Consider the following 11,605-nt stretch of genomic DNA (forward strand, 5'->3'; position numbering starts at 1 on the left):
AGGGTTAGACTAGGATTAGTCAATGTCCTACCTAGGTTAGATGTCTAGGTGAGTCAAAATCAATTTTAAAAATCGATTTTATTTAAGTTTTAAACCATTGGTTTTTAAAGATTTTAAATTCAAGTTTTAAAAACCAAATGTGGGTCCATACTAGGTGGTGCCACATTTGGACTTTTTAGGGTTTAATTAGGTGTTAATTAGGGATTAATTAGAGTCCATTTAGGTTAGAATTCTCCAAAAGAATTGTCCTCTCCATGTGGTTTATCAAAAACAATTAAAAAGAGTCCAAAAAATCAAAACTCTTCCTAAACAAATCCAAAAAAAAAAATCTATAAATAGGGGACCTAAAGGGGGTCAAAGGGAGATCTTTTCTCTCTCAAACTTTCGTGGCTTCTATCTCCTCTCCAGCACCTCCACCTTCCTCCATTGCATTTGCAGCCCCAAGGTGAGTTATTTAATATTATTTTATTATTTTTTATTAGTTTTTTATGATTTTTCAATAGATTTCACAATGGAAACTCTTGTGTTCATGGATTTAACCATGGATTTCTTCCAAGAACCCCAAAATCAATTCAAGAAGATGATCTAACCCTATTCCATGCTATTTTTCATGATTCTAATCCATTAGAATCGTTTATTGCATTATTTTTTATATTCTTAACCAAGAAAACATGAGATTTATCTGATTAAATGGATTAAATCCATGATTTTAAGAGTAAAAGCAATTCCAACCATGGATTCCCTGTGTTTTATTTATTTTTTTACTTATTCATGTTTATTACATGTATTCTAGCATAGAAATTAATTTTGTTTTACTGTTTAAGTATTTTTTTTATTGTTTTCATTGATTAAAACATGTTTTATTGAATTTTATTAAATTTCTGTGTGTTTTAAGTTTGGATCATAAAAGAACATGTTATTTCGTATTGAAGTACTCACTGTAAATTTCTGATTTTTTTATATGTGATACATGGATATGTTAGTGAATTACTGTAAACATTTCGGATGTTTTGGGATTCGGGAACCTTGTCAAAAAAATAAAAGATTAAACCGTGATTTTCAGTCATTTAGAATCGATATTGAAATTCATAGGTAACTAGCAGTTGTGATATTTCTCTCATCTGATATCCGATTCAAGATCCGTAAAGTTCAGTGGATTCCTATTGATGTAAACTATTTACTGTGAAATTTTGATAGTTTTTAGCCTCTATTTAATATTTTTCCTCTGTCAGAGAATCAGATTTAAAATTTAAAACTCGTTAGGGTTTACCAAAACCCTAATCTGAATTGTGTTGATCATAGATCTCAGACCGTAGATTTGATTCATAATCTGTAAAAAAGGAGTTTCATTATTTTTAGGTTGTCTATTCACTGCTGAAATTTCAAAATTTTTTGATTAAGTTTGCTATTTATTTCTATATTTTCAACCCGAAGTATCTGTTTTGACCAATGTTAGATTCATTAAATTTTAGTTCGGATGGCCGGAAGAGTTTCTCCCTAACCGAAGATGCTTTTTCCAATCTCTAAAAAGAGAAATATCTGTTTTTCTGTCTAGTTTACCTCCGTAAAATCTCGTACTGGGGTGCTGTGATCATTGCAAAATTTTTCCTCTTGTGTTCTTTCTTTTTCCTTCTCTTAGCCTTTCTAACCTCTATTCCCTTTTTGAAGGGGAATAAAAGATATAAAAAGAAGAGAGAAAAGAAAATGAAGAAGAGAGAGAAACTTTTTTTCAAAGGTCTCACTTGACCTAAATTTTGAAAATATTTTAAAATTACTCACCTCTATTTTGAAAATTTGTGGTAAAATGGAGAGAATGGATTTGCTCGTCGGTACGAGGTTTGACCATTCCTGGTGCCTTTACCAGGGGTAATCAAACCAAGGATCGAATTTATACATTTTTTCTTTGCATAAATATTGTCTAAGAATTTATTCTAAGTCTAAAAATGCACAAAGAATCATGCATGTGCAATGCAAATGTAGAAATGTATGCTTTTGAGAAAATAGTTTAGAAATTCTGGGATTTCCCAAGTGATTCTGAAATAAATTTGATGATAGAGTGAAGAAATGATTCAAAGGTTTGAAATTGGTTTGAAAAAGTAAGATTTTGAATCTAAGTTAGATTTAGAATCTAACTTAGAATTTGAAATAGATCTGAAAGAAGAGTCTGGAAATTCCAAGTCTTGGAATAATCAAAGTTTCGAAAAATGGATTTTGATTTGAAGAAATAAGGAAAAAAGGAGATTTTTGGAACTTGAGATAGAATTTTGAAAAAAATAAAGTTTCAAAATCAAAATGGACTTTGAATTTGAATGGATTGATTCTGAAAAAGAAATTCTTAATTTCAGAACCTGAAGCAAGAATTGAATTTGGATTTAGACTTTAGAAATAGATTTGAAAATGGTTTTTTTGGAAATAGGAATTAAATGTGGATTTGAAATCTAGAATCCTAGATGGAATTTGGTCCGAAATCTGGAATTCTAGATGGAATTGGATCCGAAGTCTGGAATCCAAGATGGATTTGAATCCAAAATCTAGAATCCTAAATGGATTTGGATCTGAAGTCTGGAATCCTAAATGGAATTGGATCCGAAGTCTGGAATCCAAGACGTAGTTGAATCCAAAATCTAGAATCCTAGATGGAATTAGATCCGAAGTCTAAAATCCTAAATGAAATTGGATTCGAAGATCTGAATCCAAGGTGGAATTGGGTTCTAAATCTAGAACCCAAGATGGAATTAGATTTTGAAAATCCAAATGGGACTTTGAAGACGGATCTGGAATATTTGAGAACCTGAAATGAAGAATAAAGAATAAAACTTGATTTTAAAACTAGAATTTTTGAAATCAGATGATGAATCTGGGAATTTCAAAGTTAAATTGATCTTTGAAATTTGATATGGGATATGTAATTGAATTTTAAAATCACATCTTGAAAATGGAAATGAATTTGAATTTTCAAAGTTGAATTGGACTTTGAAATTGGATTTTTGAATTGGAAATTGAATTTTGAATATAAAAATCAATTTGAAATTTCAAAGTCAAATTGGACTTTGAAATTGAAGTTTGAATTTTAAAAAGAGATAGAATTTGAGAATAGAAAGAAGAATTTGAATTTATAAGAATTGAGGATTGGTTTGAGAGGTGAAGAAGGTATTTGAAGGATTATCTCAAAATCACTTGGATTTTAAAATAAGATGAAAAGAATTTTGAAAGTATGATGCAACTCTATCCTAAATGATGAATGAATTAAAAGAATTTGAAATTGGATTTTGAAAAGCATATTTCATTCTTTAAATCAATTAAAATAAGATTGAAGATATAATACATTTCTGACTATGATCATAAAATGTATTATATAATAATCATACTTAAATTCAAATGAAGAATAAAATACATTTTAGTGCCTTTATAGAGTTTTAAAATGAAATTAATTCTCAATATATCCTGACTATGCCATTGATATATATTTTGAATTAATTTAAAGTTAAAAATCTGATAAAGGAAGAAAATATTTAAAAATATGACAATTTTTGAAAAGGGATCCAGTGTGGATCCAATGTCACTCCATAAAAGATGAAAATCCTAAGTTTTGTTCACACATTGACTATGGCCATGCAAATCATCAACTTAGGATTTAATCACCTTTTATTAGAATGGTGCATGTGCCATTCGTGTTTCACCATTTCTGAAATTTGAAAAAAAAAGGAGAAAATGTCATGAAACAAGCAATTCAAGAAGATATGCATGCTCATACATTCTAATCTAGAGCAGAGAATTATCATTATATCTAGCTATTACAAATGTTAGAACTAAAATTCAAATTACAAAAGCCCCTAATTTAGGAAGAAAAAGTAGTATTTTCCATGTAATTTCTGCAAAACAGGGTTAGCACTTAACAAGGATACATAAATATAGAAGCAAATCATGCTAAAATTGATATACATATGATCACGTTTGTATTAATGAAGAGGTGCCTATGCTATATATGATGCATGGTGGACATATGATATATTGTGGAAAATATAGGTGATGGTGATTGGATAATATGCTGATACGAGGGTACAACAGTTCATTAAATTGTTATGCCACTAAAGAAGCTAAAGCAACTATTCGAATTGCTGTGAAAGTATGGGAGGCACAAGGTTTATTGAGTTGTTATGTAGCTGAAGAAGCCACAACAACTCATTGAGTTGCTGTGAAAGACAGGAGTTACAATACTTGGTGTGCTTATGAAGACATGATAAATCCCAGCAATGGTGCTGTGAAGGTGGAGTAGGTAATGGTATGCAGGTAGGGTGAGTTTGCAGCAGGGTGCAATTATGAGAAAAAGGAAAAATGTTATGAGAAGGGTGGCAGCAAGTACATGTAACATATGCGGTGGGCTACAGCAGGCTTGGAGAGTGAAGGGCTGGGCACTACGAATTTATAGGGTGATAAGATGGATATCTGAAAGTTGTTGCAACAAGTGCAACTACAAATGGATAAATGTGAAGGTGAATGAATAGTGTAATTTATAAATGGATGTACAGCTTAAAAATGCAAATCTGACATTTTTGCACGTATATATTCTAGAGAGCCAATGTTTATAAAAGAAAAATAGTTCCCCCCAAGATTTCCAGATATTTCAAGAGTTCATTCAACCAAGCAGAAGATAACTAAACAGCTAATTCAGCTTGCTCTGATAACAGAAATGTGACGCTCCATCAAGACCTGTTGATGATGACAACTCCAGGGTATATCCTCTTCCTTGTCCCAAAAACCATTGGAGAGGATAATAGGTGCTGCGGCTAAACATTGATGTCAAGTGCATAAATGATAGTAATGTACAACATGCTGGGGAGCGATTGCGGGTGAGAGTATATATGAGTGACTGTACAACATGAGCTAGAGACTTTTAAGGGAGGAATAGTTCACAATAAGAATCATGAGGCAATGCAAGTGACTAAACTAATATACAACATTTTAACATCAGAGTTGAAAATAAATTTTGAATTGAATAAAGAGAAAGGGAATTTAGATTTGAAAATTTTGAAATAGGAATGAATTTTCAAAGTCAAAATAGACTTTGAATTTGGATTGATTTTCAAGAATCGATTTTGAATTCAATACCTAAACAGGAGTTGAATTTTGAATTTTAGACTTGAGAAATAGATTTGAAATGGGCTTTGAAAATGAGAATTGGGAATGAAACTAGATTTTTTTAGATCTGGAAATATAATTTGATCTAAAATCTGGAATCCAAGATGGAGTTGGATCCGAAGTGTGGTGTTCAAGATGGATTTAGATCCGAAATCTGAAATCCTAAATGGAATTGGATCTGAAGTCTGGAATCCAAGATAGAGTTGAATCCGAAATCTGGAGCCCTATTTGGAATTGGATCCTGAAATCTAGAATCCAAGACAGAATTGGACTTCAGATATGAAATCCGATATGAATTGGATTTTGCAACCTGAAATCTAAGATGAGATTGGTTTTAAAAATCTGAATCCAAGGTGGAATTGGGTTGTAAATCTAGAATCCGAGTTGGAATTGGATTTTGAAAATCCAAATGGGACTTTGAGGATGGATCTGGATTTTGGAAATCTAGTTTTGAATTTAAAAATGGGCTTTAAACTTAGGGAAAAACGAATTTTGAGATCCAGAATCAATCTCAAAACCTTGATTTTGAATTGAGAATCAAGACTCAATCTTTAGATAAAACTTTGGAGATTTTGAAAAATAAAGAATAAACTTGATTTTAAAACTTGAATTTTGAAATCAGGATATGAATCTGGGATTTCAAAGTTTGAATTGAACTTTGAATTTCTATCTGAAATATTGAATTTGAATTTGAAATTGAATCTTAAAAATGAATTTGGAATTTCAAAGTTGAATTAAACTTTGAAATTTGATTTGAATTGGAAATTGAATTTTGATTTTAGAGATAAATTTAAAATTTCAAAGTTAAATTGAACTTTGAAATTGAAATATTGAATTTTGAAAAAAAATAAGATAGAATTGAGAATAGGAAAATGAATAAAAATTAAAGATTGGTTTGATAAATGAAGAAGCTATTTGAAAACATATCTCTAAATCACTTGGATTTTGAAATAATATGAAAATAATTTTGAAAATATGATGTAATTCTATCCTAAATGATGAATGAATTTAAAAGAATTTGAAATTGAGTTTTTGAAAAGCATATTTCATTCTTTAGATGAATTGAAACAAGATTGAAGATATAATACATTTCTGACTATGGTCATTGAATGTATTATATAGTTATCATATTTAAATTCAAGTGAAGAATAAAATACATTTTGGTGCCTTTATAGAGTTTAAAATGAAATTAACTCTCAATATATCCTGACTATGACCATTGATATATCTTGAGTTAATTTTAAATTAAACTCTGATAAAGGAAAAAAATATTTAAAATATGATGATTTTTGAAAAAGATCCAGTGTGGATCCAATGTTATTCCATAAAAGATGAAAACCCTAAGTTTTGTTCACACCCTGACTATGGCCATTGATGCAAATCATCAACTTAGGATTTAATCACCTTTTATTAGAATGGTGTACGTGCTATTCGTGTTTTCATCCGTGAATTTTTGAAATAAAAGAGAAAATGGTATGAAACAAGCATTTCTAAGATATATGCATACTCATACATTCTAATCTAAACTGGAAATGTAAGGTTCTCATTAATATCTAGCTATTACATCCTTTAATGAAAATTAAAATCTTACTCTTAGGAAAACAGATCACACTTTCCCATGTATCTTCTGTAAAACAGGGTTAGCATGAGGTAAAATATGAAATATGAGAAGAAATTTAAGAAGCTAGAATATGCATGATGATGCCTAAATGCTAATGAGAAAACACACCTGAAGATGCATAGGCCATTTATGATGATGAGAAGATATATAATAAGCTACTGAGAAAATGAAAGCAAACATGTATATACAATGTCTTGAGCTAATTGTGATGATAGACATTGAGTGCACATACCAAATCCTAAACTAACTATAGATTCTAGGATATATATATATATTATCTTAATGAAGAATGCCTATTATAGTACAAGTGGTAGAATGTATGTTGTGGGCTATGTAGGGAGTGTGAAGAAAGTATAAGAACTATGTGCATTGATGATGTACTAGAAGTGATGGAGAGTGCTGATTGATTATGCAGTAATGGTGTAGTGTACAACAGTGATAGGATGTGAAAAAGTGACTGGGCAGTAAAGAAGGTAGTAAGTGGCTGGAGGTGGGATGCAATATATTACAAATGCTAGGTATGATAGGATGCAGGGGAGGTAAATAGTGCAGGAAGAACATAGGTGGTTGAACTTTATGCAATGATATTTTTAAAAGATATTTTTTAGTAAAAGGTTTGGAAAATCGTCAACCAAAAATAATAAAAACCGACTTTCCATGAATATGGCAAGCACGGGTCGAATCCTCAGGGAACGAAAAATATTTAATCTGTGTCTAAGAATTTCAATTTATTAATATCAAACTCTTAATCTAAGTTAAACAATACAATTCTAAGGAAATTACAAACTAGAAATTACAGTTAACTAGAAACACATTTCTAAAGTCTTCTCCAGATCGCCAGGGGCAATTTCATCCTTTCACCACATATGCATGTGCATTCTCATTCTGAATCAGCCTTTTGACCTGTTGTAAACTTTATGAACCTAAAACACAAGAAGATATAAAGTTAGTGCACAATTATAATAAACCTAATTCTACTAGGAATTACTGAACTAAATTATAATTAAAAATCAAAATAACTAAAATGTCATTTCTCAATACATCCACTAACTAATCTAAATTTAACTAAGTTAGTTGCTGCAATTATACTAACTAACATGCAGAAAAACAACAAAAACTACCAAAAATCACACAACCAATACAATGACTGTTTTGCCCTCAAATAGTGCAAAAGTGGATTCTGACAGGTTTTCACAAACAGTGAATTTGAAGAGGAAAACAAAGTTTTATTTTCACGATTTTTCTTTTGTTCTGTTCCTGACAGATTCAAGAATCTGCCAGACTTTACGGATTTGAAAAACTTTTCCGGAAGCTCCAGATATAAGTGTTTCAAATTCATATAAAATCTGGAAATCGTATGTCCCGAAATTTGAAAACGCGAAAAAGCTGATTTTGAAAAACACTTAAAAATCAGAGCAAATCAACTCAAAGTGAGCTGATTTTTAGTCTGCTGACAGTGAACACACAGATGAAGAGAATAGAATAAAATTTTTGGAAAAACTAAAAAAAAATTCACATAAAATGACGAATGCAATTCAGTGCAAAATTCTGGTTTTTATTTCAGTGTACTATTCATTTGTTAAAATCCAATTTGTGCACTATCTATTAAATACACATGCAATACAGTCATCAACAAACCTAATACTTACTAACTAACAGAGAATAAAACTAATTGCACTAAGAACATAAAATCTAAATTAACTATCTACATTACTTGTGGAAATTACAAATGAATGATATAATAAAATGCTTCGAATGAATGCAAAGGTTAAGTCAAGTTAAACTATCCTACAATTAAGAGTTAAATCAGTTAACCAATGAAATCAACTACTCCAATGTATCTAAATTACTGTAAACTAACTAATTAATTAACTAAAACACAAAAATTAATTCTAAAGATACTTTTAAATTAGAGTTAAATATTAATTTGAATCTAAGAGAGTTAGTATCTAACTAGGGTTAGTTGACTCAAGGCAATAAGGAGGACGGGTTATGTTTGACCTTTGATAGACTCACGCCCCACCTAAGTGGACCTACTAGGTTTAATGAGTTTTAGACTAAATTAAAATGGACACCTAATGAACAGAGACTACTTACTAAAAACGAAAATGAAAGAAATAAAAAGTAATGAGTCTATCTAAGTCAAGCACATAAATGGAATTCAAGCTAACACTAATGAAGACACATAATACTTACCTAAATTGTTAATCACGATTTTGAAAGCCTAAATCTAAGTCAACACCTACTAAAATTGTTAGTGCTATATTTATGCTAGGTCAAGATATGGAATTAAGAGAGGGCATGTAAATACTAAGCAACAAATTTGGAAATGAACGCACCCATACATCCTTACCTTAGGGACCCATTTGGAAGGATTGTAATTGCAAAACCGTCAAGCTCAATGGGCCCACACGGTTTCAATTTTTCATTAAAAGAATATAGCCACTTTTGAAATTCTTTCCCAAAACCTTGCACATGAATTTTAGAAAGAGAATTGAAAATCCAAATTGTTTCCAAAATTGAAAGGAGAGATACTTCTATCTTTGTTGGACTAGAAGGATGGGTCACAATTGCCTCAATGGGATTCCACGAAATTAGATAAGATTCCACACCTACCAAAACCGTTCCTTAACCAAAAATACCAACATGCCCTTTGTACTGAAATTCAAAATTAAATAATTAGCTAACCTAAACTCTCATTAACCTAACTAAACTAACATTTACACCACTAAAGGTAAGGGTACGAATGGAATGTAACACATAATTCGAAAAATACTATTTTGGCTAATACTCACAAAACTAAATTACTTAATTAAATCAATAACTTACTAAAATTCAATTCAATGAATCTGGAGCCTAAACAATACTTTCCTAAACTCTAAGCTACAATCATGGCTACCTTCTCCCATGAAGAAGACGACAGCCATTAACACACAAAAATCGATTTCTTTAATTCACGCAAAAAAAAAATTATATCAACTAAAACACGAAGACAAAACAAAATTCTATGAAAGCTAAATCAAGCTATGACTGAATGGGATTCTAATGAATCTAAAACATTCAACTAAACTAAACTACTGTATATAAAAAAACTATTTTATCAAAGCAAATAAAATTAAACACACGTCCCAATCGGCTAAGCTAGGCTTAGCCGATTTTCCTATTGGACTAACACCAAACGATTGGACTCTATAAAATACCCTATGACTCGATCTAAGCATGCAAATGACAGTGGTTTTTGCTGTCAACAAACAGAAAAATAAGAAGGGAGGTTTGAGATTAAGGAGACTCGACTATAGGTAGACTCGATTTTACCGGAAAGAAATTGAGGAAGAAGACAACTCACCTCTTGTGTAGTCCGACGAGCAGAGGGGAAGGAAGAGCGGCTGATGCCAAGAATTCACGATGCTGAACTCATTTAGGGGTTGCTCTCGTGACAACATGGCTGCTGTTGCTGCAAGAGATACACCCAATAGCGGCTCCGAGGGGTGGAAGGCAAACCGAGCCATGCTCGGGTGGAGAAGAAGACTGGAGAGATAGGGCTGATCCTTCCTAGTGGAGTAGACAACACACCAGCTAGGAATAACTCCTCTTTGATCTGCAAAACCTGTAAAAACAGCAAGCACACGTTAAACAATGAAGGTAATATGAAGGGGAAGAAGATGAAGGAAGTAGAAAATGAAGTGCACAAGAGAAAAATGGAAGGAGGGCTTAGAAAATCTTGGAAATGGGGAAGGAAGAAGATGGCGTGAAGTGGGAGGCATGGTGGAGGATGAGAGCTTCAGCTGGGCACAAATCCCTAGGCAAAAAATGTCCTAGGGTTTTCAGAAAAACATATTTAAACTTTGAGCTACAGTTTTCACAATTTCAAAAAAAGGTTTAAAATAAAAAGAAATGCTATGCGCCTCTTTTAAAAGGGGTTTTCTGAAAACATTTTATACATTGGGTTTGGATCCCATGTGAGTTGGATTGTGATGTTTAAGAACTGATCCAAGACCCAAGATGATCTATTTGGGTTGGATCTTGATCCAAATTACCTTGAAATCCATGCCCAAGCACTAAAATTGCAATATCTCACTCAATTTAAGTCTGATTTAATTGAAATTCGAACCAAGACTTCTTTATATCAAAATACATCCAATCATGGGTTCTAAATCTTAAGATCACATAAAAATGCATGAATATTATATTAAAATGATGTGCATTTCATGCATCATCAAATACACCCATGCTTGAATGTTTGTTAGTCCCTTAACAAACAAACAAACTAAGTTATGAAATTGGAAAATAGACAAATATGCAATAAACAATTAAAATACCTAACTCACTTTCGTAGGAATCACGGTTGCATTCAGCTCATGCAACAAGCCCTTTAAACCCCTGGGTTACCCCAGCGGACGAGTAAGGTCTCGTGAGGGTTTGCAGAGATGCTACCCACAAACATCAATGTCATGCAGAAATTAGTTTTCAAAAATATTAGGCAATTAAGAAATCAGTTTAAGCAAATATTTCATGTAATTTACACTCTCATAACAAATTTAGAATTCTTATGCCACCACATTAAAAACATTTTTCTTTCACTTTTATAAACTTGTAATTATCTATGATTTTCCAAAAAAAGTCAAGTATTATCATGTTATTATTCATTTATCCTCACTTGTATATTTTCTGCACAGTATTTCACATTTATTCCTAAGCAATGCATTTTCCTCATTAAGCTCATTCTTATTCTTTTGATTTTCAATTTTCACCAGTTTTCCATTCTTCTCACTTGAGCACTAATTCAAATATCCAGTTTCGTGACGCATGTAACGAGCTTTAGGTCAGTGACTCCCAGGCTAGACG

At 31.5% G+C, this 11,605-nt stretch overlaps 1 pseudogene; it reads right to left on the minus strand.

Annotated features, from left to right (window-relative positions):
- Positions 1–7,675: 7,675 nt before the first annotated feature.
- Positions 7,676–11,605, minus strand: part of LOC149840268 (uncharacterized) — a 31,836-nt pseudogene continuing 27,906 nt past the window's right edge.

Source organism: Nuphar pumila, chromosome 4, assembly GCF_984573655.1.
Source record: "Nuphar pumila chromosome 4, dmNupPumi1.hap1.1, whole genome shotgun sequence".
NCBI lineage: Eukaryota > Viridiplantae > Streptophyta > Magnoliopsida > Nymphaeales > Nymphaeaceae > Nuphar > Nuphar pumila.